Here is a 16,373-nt window from a genome sequence, read left to right as displayed (position 1 = left end):
TACAGCAGGCGGTGAAAAAGGCAAATGGTATGTTGGCATTCATAGCAAAAGGATTTGAGTACAGGAGCAGGGAGGTTCTACTGCAGTTGTACAAGGCCTTGGTGAGACCGCACCTAGAGTATTGTGTGCAGTTTTGGTCCCCTAATCTGAGGAAAGACATACTTGCCATAGAGGGAGTACAAAGGAAGTTCACCAAATTGATTCCTGGGATGGCAGGACTTTCATATGAAGAAAGACTGGATTGACTAGGCTTATACTCACTGGAATTTAGAAGATTGAGGGGGGATCTTACTGAAACGTATAAAATTCTAAAGGGATTGGACAGGCTAGATGCAGGAAGATTGTTTCCGATGTTGGGGAAGTCCAGAACAAGGGGTCACAGTTTAAGGATAAAGGGGAAGCCTTTTAGGACCAAGATGAGGAAAAACTTCTTCACACAGAGAGTGGTGAATCTGTGGAATTCTCTGCCACAGGAAACAGTTGAGGCCGGTTCATTGGCTATATTTAAGAGGAAGTTAGATATGGCCCTTGTGCTAAAAGGATCAGGGGGTATGGAGAGAAAGCAGGTACAGGGTTTTGAGTTGGATGATCAGCCATGATCATACTGAATAGCGGTGCAGGCTTGAAGGGCCGAATGGCCTACTCTTGCACCTATTTTCTATGTTTCTATGTTTCTATGACCCTTCTTGTAGACAGCGTCAGTGTTCTTTGACCAGTCCAGTTTATTGTCAATTCGTATCCCCAGGTATTTGTAATCCTCCACCATGTCCACACTGACCCCTTGGATGGAAACAGGGATCACCGGTGCCTTAGCCCTCCTCAGGTCCACCACCAGCTCCTTAGTCTTTTTCACATTAAGCTGCAGATGATTCTGCTCGCACCATGTGACAAAGTTTCCCACCATAGCCCTGTACTCAGCCTCATCTCCCTTGCTGATACATCCAACTATGGCAGAGTCATCAGAAAACTTCTGAAGATGGCAAGATTCTGTGCAGTAGTTGAAGTGCAGTATATGAACCTGACAAACCATCGCTGTGCAGTTCACTGGTATTGCTATTGGAATTGACCTCTGCCATGGGCAAACCCCAATCCCAGCTGCAAAATGTTCAAAGTTTAACATGCATTTATTATCAACCCTATTTATACCATATACAACCTTGAGACTCATCGTCCAGCAGCAGCCACAAAACACAGAAACACCACGGAACCCATTACAACCCCCCACACAGCAGAGACCCTCAAACAATCAGTGCGCAAAAAAAGAACGAATCTTGCAAGATATAAAAAAGTAACCAAATACCACACAGAATGTGAACTGTAGACAGAGCCAGTTCAGCACTGCTGCCAGTCCAGGAGGAGGGCTGGGCATGGGGCGAGCAACTCCATCCTATAAAAGAGCTACAGAAACCTCCTCACTGCGACAGGAAGGTGGGCTACACCCAGAAACTACATGGAAGACTGTCCCAGGACAGAGGACTCTGGGGAGCTGCTGTTGGCAGCCTGTGACCCAACAGGGCTGATGGGCTTTAAAGAGGAAGACTACTAGAATTGCTATTGCTATATTGCTGAAGTGTAGTGGTTACACTTTACGGTTCCCGACATTGCCAACGGGGGTTCGATTCCCGCTGCTGTCTGTAACGAGCTTGTATTTCTCCCCGTGACTGCTCCTCCAAGCGCTCTGGTTTCCTCCCACAACCCAGAGACACACGAGGAGCGTTTGGCAGCTTTGGGCCTGTACTCACTGGAATTTAGAAGAATGCATGGAGATCTCATTGAATGTTGAAAGGACTAGACAAAGTGGATGTGGGAGGATGTTTGATATGATGAGGATATCCAGAACTAGAGGGCACAGCTCAGAATTGGAGGGCCAACCCTTTAGAACAGAGGTAAGGAGGAATTTTTTTTTAGCCAAAGAATAGTGAATCTGTGAAATGCTCTTACCACAGACTATGGTGTGTGTGTCTGAGTGTGTGTGTGTGTGTGAATGTTTATGTCTGTGTCTTTGTGTGTGTCTGTGTGTGTGTAATTCCATTCCTATGTCTTATGGAGTTAGAGTTAGTTGTGGTCATATTATGTTGGCGCCAGAAACGTGGTGACACTTGCAGGCTGCCCCCCAGCACAATCTCGGACTGGGTTAGTTATTGACACAGTGATGCATTTCACTGAATGTTTCAATCTTTCGACATAGATGTGAGAAATAAAGCTAATCTTTAAACAGGTTTATTATTGCCACATGTACAAGATACAGTGAAAAACTTGCCTTGTGTACTGTTCATGCAGATCAGATCATTACACAGTGCACTAAGTTGGTACAAGGGAAAACTTTTCTCTTCAGTTGTCCATCGATTTTCGATGATGACTGAGGCCTGGGCAGGGTTGTATGGAAGACTGGCAGTTGCCCAAACTGCAAGTCTCCCCTCTCCACGCCACCGATGTTGTCCAAGGGAAGGGCAATTACAAGGGAAAACAATAACTGAGTGCAGAATAAAGTGTAACAGCTACACAGAAAGTGCTGTGCAGGTAGATAATAAGGTCCAAGATCATAGACTGTGAGGTCAGGTGTCCACCTTCTCATACAAGGGGACCATTCAATAGACTTGTAGTGAGGTAGAGGCTGTTTCTGGGCCTGGTGGTAGGTGACTTCAGGCTTTTGTTTCTTCTGCCCGACGGGAGGAGGGAGAGGAGAGAATGTCCAGGTGGCTGGGGTCTTTGATTATGCTGCTAACTTTACTGAGGCTGCCGGGAGTGTGGAGAGAGTAATGGAGGGGAGGCTGATTCCTGTGACATGCTGAGTTGTGTCCACAACTCTCTGCAGTTTCCCGTGCTCACATATCGAGCCGTCACTGTGCCAAGCCGTGGTGCATCCACACAGAGTGGTCTCTATGGTGCATCGATTGGTAAAGCTCGACAGGGACGTGAGGAATTCTTTCACCTCCTTGTGTTGGTGAGCTTGCTTGGCCGCGGTGTCTATGCAGTTGGATCAGCTCTTGGTGATGTTCACTCCAAGGAACTTGAAGCTCTCAACCTTCTCAACCTCAACACCGTTGATGTAGACAGGATCAAGTGCACCATCCTTTCCCACCCCTCACACACCCCCGTACACACTCACACTCATATACACACACACACACACACACACACACACACACACACACACACACACACACACACACACACACACACACACACACACACACACACACACACACACACACACACACACACCACCCCCCTTCCTGAAGTCAGTGACCAGCTCTTTTGTCTTCCAGACATTGAGGAAAAGGTTGTTGTCATGACACCCTGTTATTAAACTCTCTGTCTCCTTTCTTGACACTGACTCATCGTTGTGTGAGATAGGACTCACTACAGTGGTATCATCTGCAGACTTGTACATGGATATGAGTAAAACATAGGAGCTGAATTAATCCATTTGACCCATCAAATGTGCTCCGCATAGTCCATGAGTTGAGTTTCAAAGTCCACAATTATCTGGGAATAGATATTTTGGCCATGAATTACTTGGGATTTGACAAGTGCTTTCTGATTTTACACAAAGGGAATTATAAACCAGTTAGCCTGATCTCGGTGATTGAGAAGATGTTGGAGTCAATTGTTAAGGATGAGGTGATGGAGTATTTGGTGGCACAGGACAAGATAGGACAAAGTCAGCATGGTTTCCTTGAGGGAAAATCTTGACTGATGAACCTGTTGGAATTCTTTGAGGAGACTGATAGTTGGATAGATAAAGGGGATGTAGTGGATGTTGTATATTTGGACTTTCAGAAGGCCTTTGACAAAGTGCCACACATGAGGCTGCTTACCAAGTCAAGAGCCCATGGTATTACAAGAATGCTACTGGCATGGTTAGAGCATTGGCTGATCGGTAGGAGGCAACAAGTGGGAATAAAAGGATCCTTTTCTGGTTGGCTGCCAGTGATTAGTGGTGTTCTGCAGGGGTCGGTATTGGGATCACTTCTTTTTATGCTGTATATCAATGATTTAGATGAGGGAATAGATGGCTTTGTTGTCAAGTTTGCAGATGATATGAAGATAGGTGGAGGGGTAGGTAGTGTTGAGAAAACAGGTAGGCTGCAGAAGGACTTAGATAGATTAGGAGAATGGGCAGAAAATGGAAAATAAATACAATGTTGGAAAATGCACAGTCATGCTCTTTGGTAGTAGAAATAAATGTGCGGACTATTTTCTAAACGGGAAGAAAATCCAGAAATCTGAGATGCAGAGGGACTTGGGAATCATTGTGCAGAACACCCTGAAGGTTAACTTGCAGGTTGAGTCGTGGTGAGGAAGGCAAATGCCATGTTAGCACTCATTTCAAGAGGTCTAGAATACAAGAACAGGGATGTGATGCTGAGGCTTTATAAGGCCCTGGTGAGGCCTCACCTTGAGTATTGTGAGCAGTTTTGGGCTCTTCATCTACGAAAAAATGTGCTGGCATTGGAGAGGGTTCAGAGGAGGTTTACAAGGATGATTCCAGGAATGAAAGGGTTATTATACGAGGAATGTTTGATAGCTCTGGGTCTGTTCCAAATGGCCTAATTCTGCTCCGAGTGTTTTATGGCTCAGGGAGTTTACGGACTGACTCCACCATGCCACCTAGTGGACACAATGGAAGGTACTGTCCTTGGATTACTATTCGATACTGAAATCTTTCAGAAATCTACCCCCCCCCCCCAAGCGGTCTTATCTCCTTCCCACCTCCTGAAATTCTGCACTCTCTGGGAGAAGTTCCCACACAATGACCTGGTTGAAGTGACTAAAATGTTTATTTGGACTGAAATTCGGCAGGCCGGCCTCGTACCCCGGTGAGATGGGGCATGCCTGTCCTAGCATCTGAAGTCACGTCTGGTGGACTGGGGATGGGGGGAGATCTACAGTGAGATCCAATGGCCAGGAAGGCAGTTCTGCAATGCTCCGTGGAGAGCAAAGGGCTTGACTAGGCCCGGAAGATGTCATGGTCATCCATTGTAACCAGGGAAGAACCCAGTTTGTGACGCCTACTCGTACCATGGACACAGACTTCAGAGAGTGGAATTGCCCCAGTGCAACAGCTGAAAAACTCTCCTGTCATTGTCGGATATGACAGGCAACCACCATGTTGTAAACAGGGTGATGGGGCAGGGGGTCTAGAAGGAACCGGTAGATCAGGAAGATGGAGGGACAGAGTGTGAACAGGTTATTTAAAATTAGAGAATTCGGTATTCACGTGGACAGTGTGAGGCACCGTCCCTCTGTCTGCACTTGGCCTCACCCTGGGAGTGGAGGAGTCCAGGGACAGACAGGTCGGTGGGGAAATAAAATGCTGACAGCCAGGAGTTCCAGACGGCCATAGCAGATGGAGTGAGCGTGCTCGGTGAAGCTGTGCACGGCCACCGACGTCGAGGCCACGAGCGGGGCATCAGAGCAGGATGCAGGAGGTGCTGGTGAGTTGCTGCCACGCCTGGGAGGGGTGGTTCGAGCCACAGATGGTGAGGAAGGAGGAGGTGGAGGTGAAGGCACTTGAGGAGTGGGAGGGAAGAATGGACCAGGGAGATACGGATGGCCCATGCGCAAGGCGGAAAGTATGACTGATGGCAGGATAACTTTCAGCAGTCTAACCGGAGATTTACGGAGCTGCAACATTACCTGGCGGTGTGCAGTAAATGCCAATGGATATCTGTCTCCTGAGACAGAGACAAGAGTGATCAAAGGTCTTGATGCTCTTTCATACAATGCGTTGTGATCATTATCATTTCCCTCCATTCCAACGGCTGCTAATTATTCAGAGACTGATTTTCCGACGGACACCGATCCCTTGCCAAAGTGTATCATGCTCTTATTAAATGTTTTGCTGATCTTATCTGCCTCCTTAACAGATATATTCCAGACATTTGTGATCATAAAGCCTGCCCTCCCCCCGTGAGTACCTACCAGCCAATATTTAATACAACTCTGAGTTTTTATTCAAAGTTTCCCTGAACAGCAGTTTAATATCCGTCAGCATCGCCCAGGGAAAGAGACGGGTTAATAATTAACAGACCTTGCAGCACCCGGCTCACCTTACAAGAGGGATATCATCTGACAAGGGAAAGGACGAAACACTGTCGTCGCCTCTCATGGAGTGTATGAAATGAGGCGTTACATTTCTTCAAAGAAAGGTTAGTTCTATTTGTCACACGTTTGTCCAAACATCGAAGCCTACAGTAAAATGCATGGCTTTGCGCCAACAACCACACAATCCAAGGATGTACTGGGGGCAGCCCACAATGTAGGGCAGCACGGTAGCCTGCCAGTGAGCACAATTGTTTTACTGTGCCAATGATCGTTGACCGTGGTTCGATTCCCGCATTGTCTGTAAGGGATTTGTATGTTCTTTCCATAAATGTGTGGCTTTCCTCTGGGTGCTCTGCTTTCCTCCCACAGTCCAGAGATGTACTGGTTAGGGTTACCAAGTTGTGGACACGCTATGTTGGCACTGGAAGCACGGTGACGCTTGTGGGCTGCCCCCAGCACAATCTCGGACTGTGTTGGTCAGTGACGCAAAATGATGCATTTCACTGTATGTTTTGATGCTTTGATGTATATGTGTTGAACCTTCTTTAAAAGTCTTTTCAAATGTCGCCACATTTCTGGTGAGAATCAGAATCAGGTTTAATATCACCATCAGATGTCATGAAATTTGTTATTTTGCAGTAGAAGTACATTATAATACATAACACACTATAAATTACAATAAGAAATATATTCAATTAAATAAGTAATGAATAAGAAAACAAAAAAAATAGTGAGGTCGTGTACATGGGTTGATTGTCCATTCAGAAATCGGATGGCAGAGGGGAAGAAGCTGTTCCTGAAATGTTGAGTGTGTGTCTTCAGGCTTCTGGATCTCCTCCTTGATGGTAGCAATGCGGAGAGGGCATGTTCTGGGTGTGGGGGTCCTCAGTGATGGACGCTGCCTTTTGAAGATGTCCTTGATGCTGGAAGGCGAGTGTGCACGATGGAGTTGGTTGCATTTGTGACTCTGCAGCTTTTACTGATCCTGTGCAGGATATATAGCAGGTGGTGACGCAAACTGTTAGAATGGTACTTCTGTAGAAAATTGTGAGCGTCTTTGCAGACTACGAAGTCTCCTCAGACTCCTAAGGAAATATAGCTGCTGTCGTGCCTTCTCTGTAATTGCATCAATATGTTGGGCCCAGCACTGGATGCCTACAGCTTACTAGCCTGTGTGTCCCTGTGATGTGGGAGGAAACCAGAGTAAACCCGCACAGTCACGGCAAACTCCTTGCAGACAGTGGCAGGAATTGGTCTCCAAATGCTGGCACTGTGAAGTATTACGCTAACTGCTACACTATCATGCTGCCCACAGACTGGACAGCAGTCTCCGATTGTACAGAACCTGGGGTTACATTTCAACAGCGGAGTGGTTCGGTAGCAAGTCTGGGCGACACATCACTGAACGCCAGAGCAGTGGCCGGGCAGTGTTGTGGTGAACTACATATACCTGTCTGGACACGCCCCCCGCTGACAGCTCCTGTTGCTCCTCCCACAGACCCCCGCTGACTGCTCCTGTGGCTCCTCCCACAGAACCCTGTATAAAGGCGATTGAGGTCTGAGCCCGGCCTCTCTGTCTCCAGGATGTAGTATGGTGGTCACTCACTGCTCGTTCCTTCTTCCAGTCAATAAAAGCCAATATCTCGTCTTTATGTCTCAGAGAGAGTTATTGATGGTGCATCATTTTTATTGACTGGAAGTTTTAAAACATGGAAAGCGTTTTACGTCCGGAAAGATTGGATTTGGACCCCCAAGACCCTGAAGCAGCCCTTGCCTTTGAACTCTGGCTTGCATGCTTCCACTCATACTTGGAGGAGGTTCGTGCAACTGAACCCACTGTTATGCACCGAATTCTCCTCTCGAGGGTCACCCCAAAAGTTTATTCATTTATCAGGGACCTGCCGACCTACGAAGGGGCACTGGACGCCCTCAAAAGACAGTACCTGCGGCCGGTGAACACCGTCTATGCAAGACATCACTTAGCTACCCGACGGCAGCAGCCTGCAGAATCGAGCGCCCAGTTTCTCCGAGCCCTACAGACACTCGTCCGAACTTGTGACTGAAAAACGTTCACGGCGGAACAGCATGCGGAGCTGCTAGTATGAGACGCCTTTGTTACAGGAATCAGGTCAGTGTATGTGCGCCAGCGGCTGCTGGAAAATGCCGATCTTACCTTACGCTCGGCGATCGAGACGGCCGACACGCTGGAGGCTACGCTGCACAACGCTGATGCTGTCCAGCCGCGCGATCCCCCGCCGGTCCCGTGGACGCCTCAGACCCCGCCGCTGGTTCCCGTGAGCGAATTCGCCAACGCTGCTGCCAGTCGCGATTCCACGAACTCCCCGAACCTGACCACAGCTGCGGCCAGTCAAAAGCCTGCGCAGTGTTACTCTGCGAACTCAAAAAGCACCCCCGAAAACGCTGCCCGGCCCGAGAAGCGACCTGCTCCAGCTGCAGGAAGAAGGGCCATTTCGCCAAGGTCTGTAAGTCTAAATCACGAGCGGGGTCGGGCAGCGCTGCGTGTGAGGCATGGGGGCCGCCATCTTGCCTGCCCGCCTCGTGCGAGGCATGGGGGCCGCCATCTTGCCTGCCCGGATGGGGGCGGCCATCTTTGTCGGCGCCACCTCGCCCCGCCCCCGACCCACCGGTGCTTACCGGGCACCAAGACGGCAGTTCAACTCTGGCCTCCGTAACCCTCGACCAAAGCGCCCCACACCAGCTTGCAAGGTCAATGATGGACATCCTGGTGGAGGGGCACAGGACTAGCTGCCTGTTTGACACAGGCAGCACTGAGAGTTTTATTGACCCGGACACGGTGCAATGCTGCAGACTCGTGACACGGCCGGTAAGCCAGAGGGTCACCTTGGCTTCTGGGTCGTATTCCACAAACATCCGGGTGGGTTGTGTAGCGACATTGGTGGTGCAGGGCACAGAATATCGGAACTTTGCGCTACTGGTCATGCCTCAACTGTGCGCGCCTGTGCTATTGGGGCTGGACTTCCAGAGCCATCTCGAAAGTGTGACTATGGCATATGACGGGCCCCTCCCACCACTCACTGTCAGGAATCCTCAGTTTTGTGGGACTTCGTCATATACCCCGCTACTGACCACGCACACACACACCGAACCACACATCCCACCCAGCACCATGCCGACAGCTGCGCTACTGACACCACTTGCAGCCTCTCCAGCCTCAAGATCCCTCCCCCACCGCTGTTCGCCAACCTGACCCCCGACTGTAAACCGGTGGCAACTAAAAGCAGGAGGTACAGCGCGGAGGACAGGGCCTTCATTCAGTCGGAGGTGCAGCGGCTGCTCAGGGAGGGGATCATTGAGCCAAGCACAAGCCCTTGGAGGTCCCAGGTGGTTGTTGTTTGGACCGGGCAGAAAAATAGGATGGTCGTGGACTATAGTCAAACCATCAATAGGTTCACGCAGCTTGACGCGTACCCCCTACCCCGCATCGCGGATATGGTCAACCAGATAGCTCAGTACAAGATGTACTCGACAATAGATCTGAAATCCGCTGATCACCAGCTCCCCATCCGCCCAGAGGACCGCCCCTACACCGCCTTCGAGGCGGGCGGCAGGCTCTAACACTTCCTGTGCGTCCCCTTCGGTGTCACAAATGGTGTCTCGGTCTTCCAGAGGGAAATGGACCGGATGGTGGACCAGTGCCAACTGAAGGCCACATTTCCCTATCTGGATAACATCACCATCTGTGGTCACGACTGGCTGGATCACAACACCAACCTCCAACGATTTTTCCAAGTGGCCGAAGCCCTGAACCTTACTTATAACAGGGACAAGTGTGTGTTCTGAACCACCCGACTCGCTATCCTTGGGTATGTCGTGGAGAACGGGGTCATTGGCCCTGATCCCGACCGTATGTGCCCCCTGTTAGAACTCCCTCTTCCCACCACCCTCAGAGCCCTCAGACGGTGCCTGGGCTTCTTTTTCTATTACGCCCAATGGGTCCCCCATTACACAGAAAAGGCCCGCCCCCTGGTCAAGTCCACCACATTTCCCCTCTCTGCCAAGGCCCGCGCGGCCTTCAGCTGCATTAAAGGGGACATTGCCAAAGCAACGATGCATGCGGTGGACGAGACCATTCCCTTCCAAGTAGAGAGTGACGCCTCCAACTTCGCACTGGCTGCTACCCTCAATCAGGCAGGCAGGCCAGTAGCATTCTTCTCTCGTACCCTTCAAGGCCCTGAAATTCAGCACTCCACGATGTAGAAAGAAGCCCAGGCCATAGTGGAACCTATTAGGCACTGGAGGCACTATCTCGCCGGCAAAAGGTTCACCTTGCTGACCGACCAGCACTCGGTTGCGTTCATGTTCAGCAACCAACAGCGGGGCAAAATCAAAAATTATAAAATTTTGAGGTGGAGAATAGAACTCTCCACCTACAACTATGATATCCTGTACCGGCCTGGAAGGCTCAATGAGCCCCCTGATGCCCTATCCCAGAGAGCGTGTGCCAGCGTGCAGCTCGACCGGCTATACGCCCTCCATGCACATCTTTGCCATCCAGGGGTCACCCGATTTTACCATTTCGTGAAAGCCCGGAACCTGCCATATTCCCTGGAGGACATCAGGATGATGACCAGGGACTGCCAAGTCTGCGGTGAGTGCAAACCGCACTTCTGCCATCCTGAAATGGCGCAACTTATCAAGGCCACCCGCCCCTTTGAGCGACTGAGTGTTGACTTTAAGGGCCCCCTTCCCTCCACCGACCGCAATGTCTACTTTCTCAACATTATCGACGAGTACTCGCGGTTCCCCTTTGCCATCCCCTGCCCCGACACCACTACCACGTCCGTCATAAAAGCCCTGCGCCAGCTCTTCACTCTGTTCGGATATCCCTGCTATATCCACAGTGATAGAGGGTCCTCCTTTATGAGTGACGAGCTGCGCCGGTACCTGCTAGCTAGGGGCATTGCTACTAGTCGGACCACGAGCTATAATCCCCGGGGAAATGGACAGGCGGAGAGGGAGAATGCCACAGTGTGGAAGGCCACACTTTTGGCCCTTAAGTCAAAAGGGTTGTCGGTCTCTCGATGGCAGGAGGTCCTCCCCGAGGCACTCCACTCTATCCGCTCCCTGTTATGTACGTCCACCAATGCCACCCCTCACGAGCGCCTATTCTCTTTTCCCAGGAAGTCTGCCACTGGGACCACCCTACCAGCTTGGCTGACGTCCCCAGGGCCAGTGCTGCTCCGGAAACATGTGAGGAGTAATAAATACTCCCCGCTGGTCGAGAGGGTTCACTTTCTACATGCGAACCCCCAGTATGCCTACGTGGTCTTACCTGATGGGCGGGAGGACACGGTCTCCGTCCGCGACCTGGCGCCCACAGGAGCAGCAGATCTCGCCTTTACGTCTCAGAGAGAGTTATTGATGGTGCATCATGTGTAAAGGCTGTTAACTAAATATCACCTGGACAATAAACTGGACTGGACTAAAAATCCAGGGGCTCTGTACGAGAAGGGACTGAGCCAACCGCACTTCCTGAGGAGGCTCGCAGTCATTCAACGTCTACAGTACAGCGCTGCAGATATTCTACCACTCAAGGTGGCCAGCGTTTTATTCAACGTTGTGGTCTGCTGGGTGAGAGCAGCTGATGCTAAGAAGATTGATAAGCTGGTCAGGAAGGCTGGTTCTGTTCTGGGAGTTGTACTGCATTCCTTGGTGGTCGTGTCTGAGAGAAGGATGCTGAAGAAGTTATGGAGCATTATGGACAATCCCTCTCACCCCCTCCGTGACATACTGGACAAACAGAGGAGCACCTCTGGTAACAGACTGACTCCATCAAGGTGCACCACTAACGCCACAGGAGATCCTTTCTCTCTGTGGCTGTAAGACTGCAACTCTTCCTCCTAAGGTATATAACCATCTGATTTCATTGCACATCTGTACTTTGCACTATTACTTTTTAATGCACAGTTTGCATTTGCTTTTGTACCTCAACGCTTACATTTTATATTTTAAAGTATATATTTCCGACTGAGCAACCTTGCAACAATAATTTCCTTTGGGCTAAATAAAGCTTTATCTCATCTTATCTCTTGTCTAAATGAATCGTAGTAAACACGCTCATCTTTGTGATGCTCACACTGAAATTACCTCCAGTTTCTGAGCATCAATGTCTTAGAGGATCTGATGAAGGGTCCCGATTAAGACTTTTAGCCCGAACTGTTGACTCTGTGACATCATTCATTTCCATGGATGCTGTCTGACCTGCTGAGTTCCTCTTTGTGTGTATCACCACCCTGGGCCCAATGCCCTAAGGCAATCCCAAAGGTGGCTCATTCCTCCAACGTTCTGGCACATCGTTCTCAGAAGACCCACCCTGGGCCCAATGCCCTAAGGCAATCACAAAGCCGCGTCGTCAGTGTCCCTAGACAACTTGCTTAAGGATTTGTGAAGATTCAGTGCGTCAGCATAGCCTCCTGCAAGTTTCTACAGATGTCTGGTGGAGAGCGTTGTGACTGGTTGCATCACTGCCCAGTGTAGAGCCTCCAGTGCACAGGATCACAAGAGGCTGCAGAGGGTTGTAAGCTCAGCCTGCTCAATCAGGGACACAACCCTCCCCATCTTCAAGATGCAGCTCCTCAAGAAGGTGTCAAACATCAGCAAGGACCCTCGCACTCTTCTCATTACTTCCACAGGGGAGGAGATACGAGAGCCTGACAATCCACACTCAACAGCTTCTTCCCCTCCAACACCAGATTCCTGAAGGGTCTGTGAACCCATGATCACTATCTCACTAATCCTCTTTTGCACTATTTATTTTTGTTACTTATAGTAATTTTCATGTATTACACTGTACTGCTGTTACAAAGCAACAACTTTCATGACATCTGTCAGTGATGTGATTCTGCTTCTGGGGTGCAGTTTGAAACATCGTGTCTGGCTCATTAATGTCCCTTGGAGAGAAAAATCCTGCCATCTCTTCCAGATCAGACTGAGACTTTGATCATAGGTTCACTGGCGAGACCAGCGGTGGTGAGCTGCGTGGGATTGGTCGTCGTGCGGACGACCAGCGGCGGTGAGCTGCGTGGGATTGGTCCTCGTGCGGACGACCAGCGGCGGTGAGCTGCGTGGGATTGGTCCTCGTGCGGACGACCAGCGGCGGTGAGCTGCGTGGGATTGGTCGTCGTGCGGACGACCAGCGGCGGTGAGCTGCGTGGGATTGGTCCTCATGCGGACGACCAGCGGCGGTGAGCTGCGTGGGATTGGTCGTCGTGCGGACGACCAGCGGCGGTGAGCTGCGTGGGATTGGTCGTCGTGCGGACGACCAGCGGCGGTGAGCTGCGTGGGATTGGTCCTCGTGCAGACGACCAGCGGCGGTGAGCTGCGTGGGCTTGGTCGTCGTGCGGACGACCAGCGGCGGTGAGCTGCGTGGGATTGGTCATCGTGCGGACGACCAGCGGTGGTGAGCTGCGTGGGCTTGGTCATCGTGCGGACGACCAGCGGCGATGAGCTGCGTGGGATTGGTCATCGTGCGGACGACCAGCGGTGGTGAGCTGCGTGGGATTGGTCGTCGTGCGGACGACCAGCGGCGGTGAGCTGTGTGGGATTGGTCGTCATGTGGACCAGGCCCTCGTGCTGCGGGCTTGCCTGGTGCAGCCACTCAGGAGATGAGACACTGGAGGATGGGATGGAGCTGATCCCTCCCATCAGTGCTGCTTTCCAGTATGCGCTCGGTAGAAGACCAGCTGGACTGTGTTTGTCTGTGGCTGCACTAGTGTGTGATGAGAAACTGCTATAGGCTTGTTCTTACAGAAACATGGCTCCAGGACAACATCCAATACACCCTCAGTCTACAGACCATGATGCTCAGGAGCTTGGGTTATATTATTTTTTATTGCTCTGTTTTTCTAACTGTATGTATTACTGTTATCGTAACTATATGTGTGATATGTGCCTAGTGCTGTATATGACTATCAGTACTGTGTTTCATTTGGCTGTATTCATGAGTGTGGTTGAGTGACATCTAAATTTGTACTGGAGAGACATCAGCACAGAAGCAGGCCATTCAGCCCATCATGATCCTGGTGACTCTCTTGCCCATGTACACTAATCCCATTTGCCCCACACTAGCACTGTATTCCTCTATGCCATGCCTATTCAAGTGACTGTCTAAAAGCTTCTTACATACTGTAATGGTATCTGACTCCACTACCTATCTATCTTCAGTGGCCACTTTATTAGGTTCACCTGTACACCTGACCGCTAATCTTGTCAGCCAATCGTGTGACAGCAACCCAATGCAGAAAGCATGCAGACATGGTCAAGAGGTTCAGTTGTTGTTCAAACCAAACATCAAAATGGGGAAGAAATGTGATCTAAGTGACTTTGACCGTGGAATGATTGTTGGTGCCAGATGGGGTGGTTTGAGTATCTCAGAAAGTCTCTGGAGTTTACAGTGAATGGTGTGAGATACAAAATACATCCAGTTTTGTGGGCAAAAACATATTGTAAATGAGAGAGTGAGAGGAGAGCGAATAGACTGGTTCAAGCTGACAGGAAGGTGACAGTAATTCAATTAACCACATGTTACAACAGTGGTGTGCAGAAGAGCATCTCTGAACGCACAACATGTTGAACCTTGAAGTGGATGTGCTACAGCAGCAGAAGAACATGAACATACACTCAGTGGCCACTTTATAGATAGAAGATTTACCTAATGAGGTTGCCACTGAGTGTATACTGTAATATCGATCTATACTAAATTGATCCTCACCTGCCCACAGTACAAAATCAATTAGGGACATTCACAAAATAATTTAAAAGAAATCACCAAACCCAGGGCTAATAGCTGCCTGCCCACTGCAGACACACATCAGGTTGTAACGGTAGAAAAGAAAGGTTTCACTGCTCTTTACAAGGTTGGAGAAAAGTGACATCTCTCTCAGACAATGGGAGTTTCAAAATCTGTTCCGTGACCAAGGAGAAGGAAAAATCACATCCTCATTTAAATTTGCAAGCCTGTGTTTATCGCATTTTCCTCAAACTGAGATGTGTCAAAAGAGGTGACATTTCCATTCCAACAGCTCCGCTACAGAAACGTCAGCTAATAATCTCGGCTGATGGTTCAGTGAGATATCAAGGGGGCGGTGCATTCTCACTGCCATTGATCATAGGCTTAAAGCAAAGCCCCATCATCTCTCCCTGCGGACGTTAATAGACCTGGGACCAAACGTCATCCCTGAACTGACAGTGCCAAAGGACACATTGTTCATCCAGCTGATTTTGGGGTTAGACTGCCCAATATAGTATTTAATTAAATGCTGTCTCTTCTGGGGAGAAATTCCTGAGTGGCAATCAATTGTTTGACTTTGATAAACTCCATATGTCTGAACAGAGCCACTAATCTTAAAGCAAAGTTCTCCCCTCTTCACTCTACCCCAACTCCCTCTCTCCCTCCCTCTTCTGAATCTTGTATCTATTTTTCTCTGCCTTTTGTTATCTCCATCTTTCTCTCTCTCTCTCTCTCTCGATCTATCTATTTCTATTTCTTTCCAAACATTTATAACAATTAGCTTTATTTGTCACACGTACATTGAAATGCATCAAACTGAATCAGTGTGGCAGCCCGCAAGTGTTGTCCCACTTCCATCACCAATATAGCATGCCCACAAGTTACTAACCCTAAACCTTAGGAATGTGGGAGGACTTTGGAGCACCTGGAGGAAACCCCATCAGTCATGGGGAGAACATGCAGACAAATACAGAACATGCGGTGGTAATTGGACGGAATATTGAAAGGCTGAGATAGAGTGGACGTGGAGAGGATGTTTCCTGTAGAGGGGAAGTCTAGGACCAGAGGACACAGATAGAGTGGACGTGGAGAGGATGTTTCCTGTAGAGGGGAAGTCTAGGACCAGAGGACACAGCTTCAGAATAGAGGGATATCCCTTTAGAACAGAAATGAGGAGAAATGAGCCAGAGAGTGGTGAATCTGTGGAATTCATAACCACAGATGGCTATGGACACCAAGTCATTGTGTACATTTAAAGCGGAGGTTAATAGGTTCTTCAATAGTCAGGGCATCAAAGGTTACAGGGAGAAGGCAGGAGAATGGGGTTGAGAGGGATAATGAATCAGCCCTGATGGAACAGCAGAGCAGACTCAATGGGCCAAATGGCCTAACAGTGCTCCTATGTCCTGTGGTCATGTGCCTCATTTAGTGGATGTTTTACAACTGGGGCCATTGTTTCAGAATAACACTGTGCTCATTTGCAAAAGCGATGGAAGGAATTGCTTCAGGAGAAGGTTGAAAATCTCTGGAATTAATTGCCAATAGACAATAG

At 49.4% G+C, this 16,373-nt stretch overlaps 1 protein-coding gene across 1 annotated transcript in view; it reads right to left on the bottom strand.

The window, feature by feature from the left end:
* slc17a8 (solute carrier family 17 member 8) overlaps positions 1 to 16,373 on the bottom strand; it is an 82,929-nt gene that overhangs the window by 42,779 nt on the left and 23,777 nt on the right. The gene's annotated exons all lie outside the window — the stretch shown is intronic.

This window comes from Hemitrygon akajei, chromosome 10 (assembly GCF_048418815.1).
Source record: "Hemitrygon akajei chromosome 10, sHemAka1.3, whole genome shotgun sequence".
In the NCBI taxonomy this organism is placed as follows: Eukaryota; Metazoa; Chordata; class Chondrichthyes; order Myliobatiformes; family Dasyatidae; genus Hemitrygon; species Hemitrygon akajei.
This window is presented reverse-complemented; position numbering and strand designations above follow the sequence as displayed.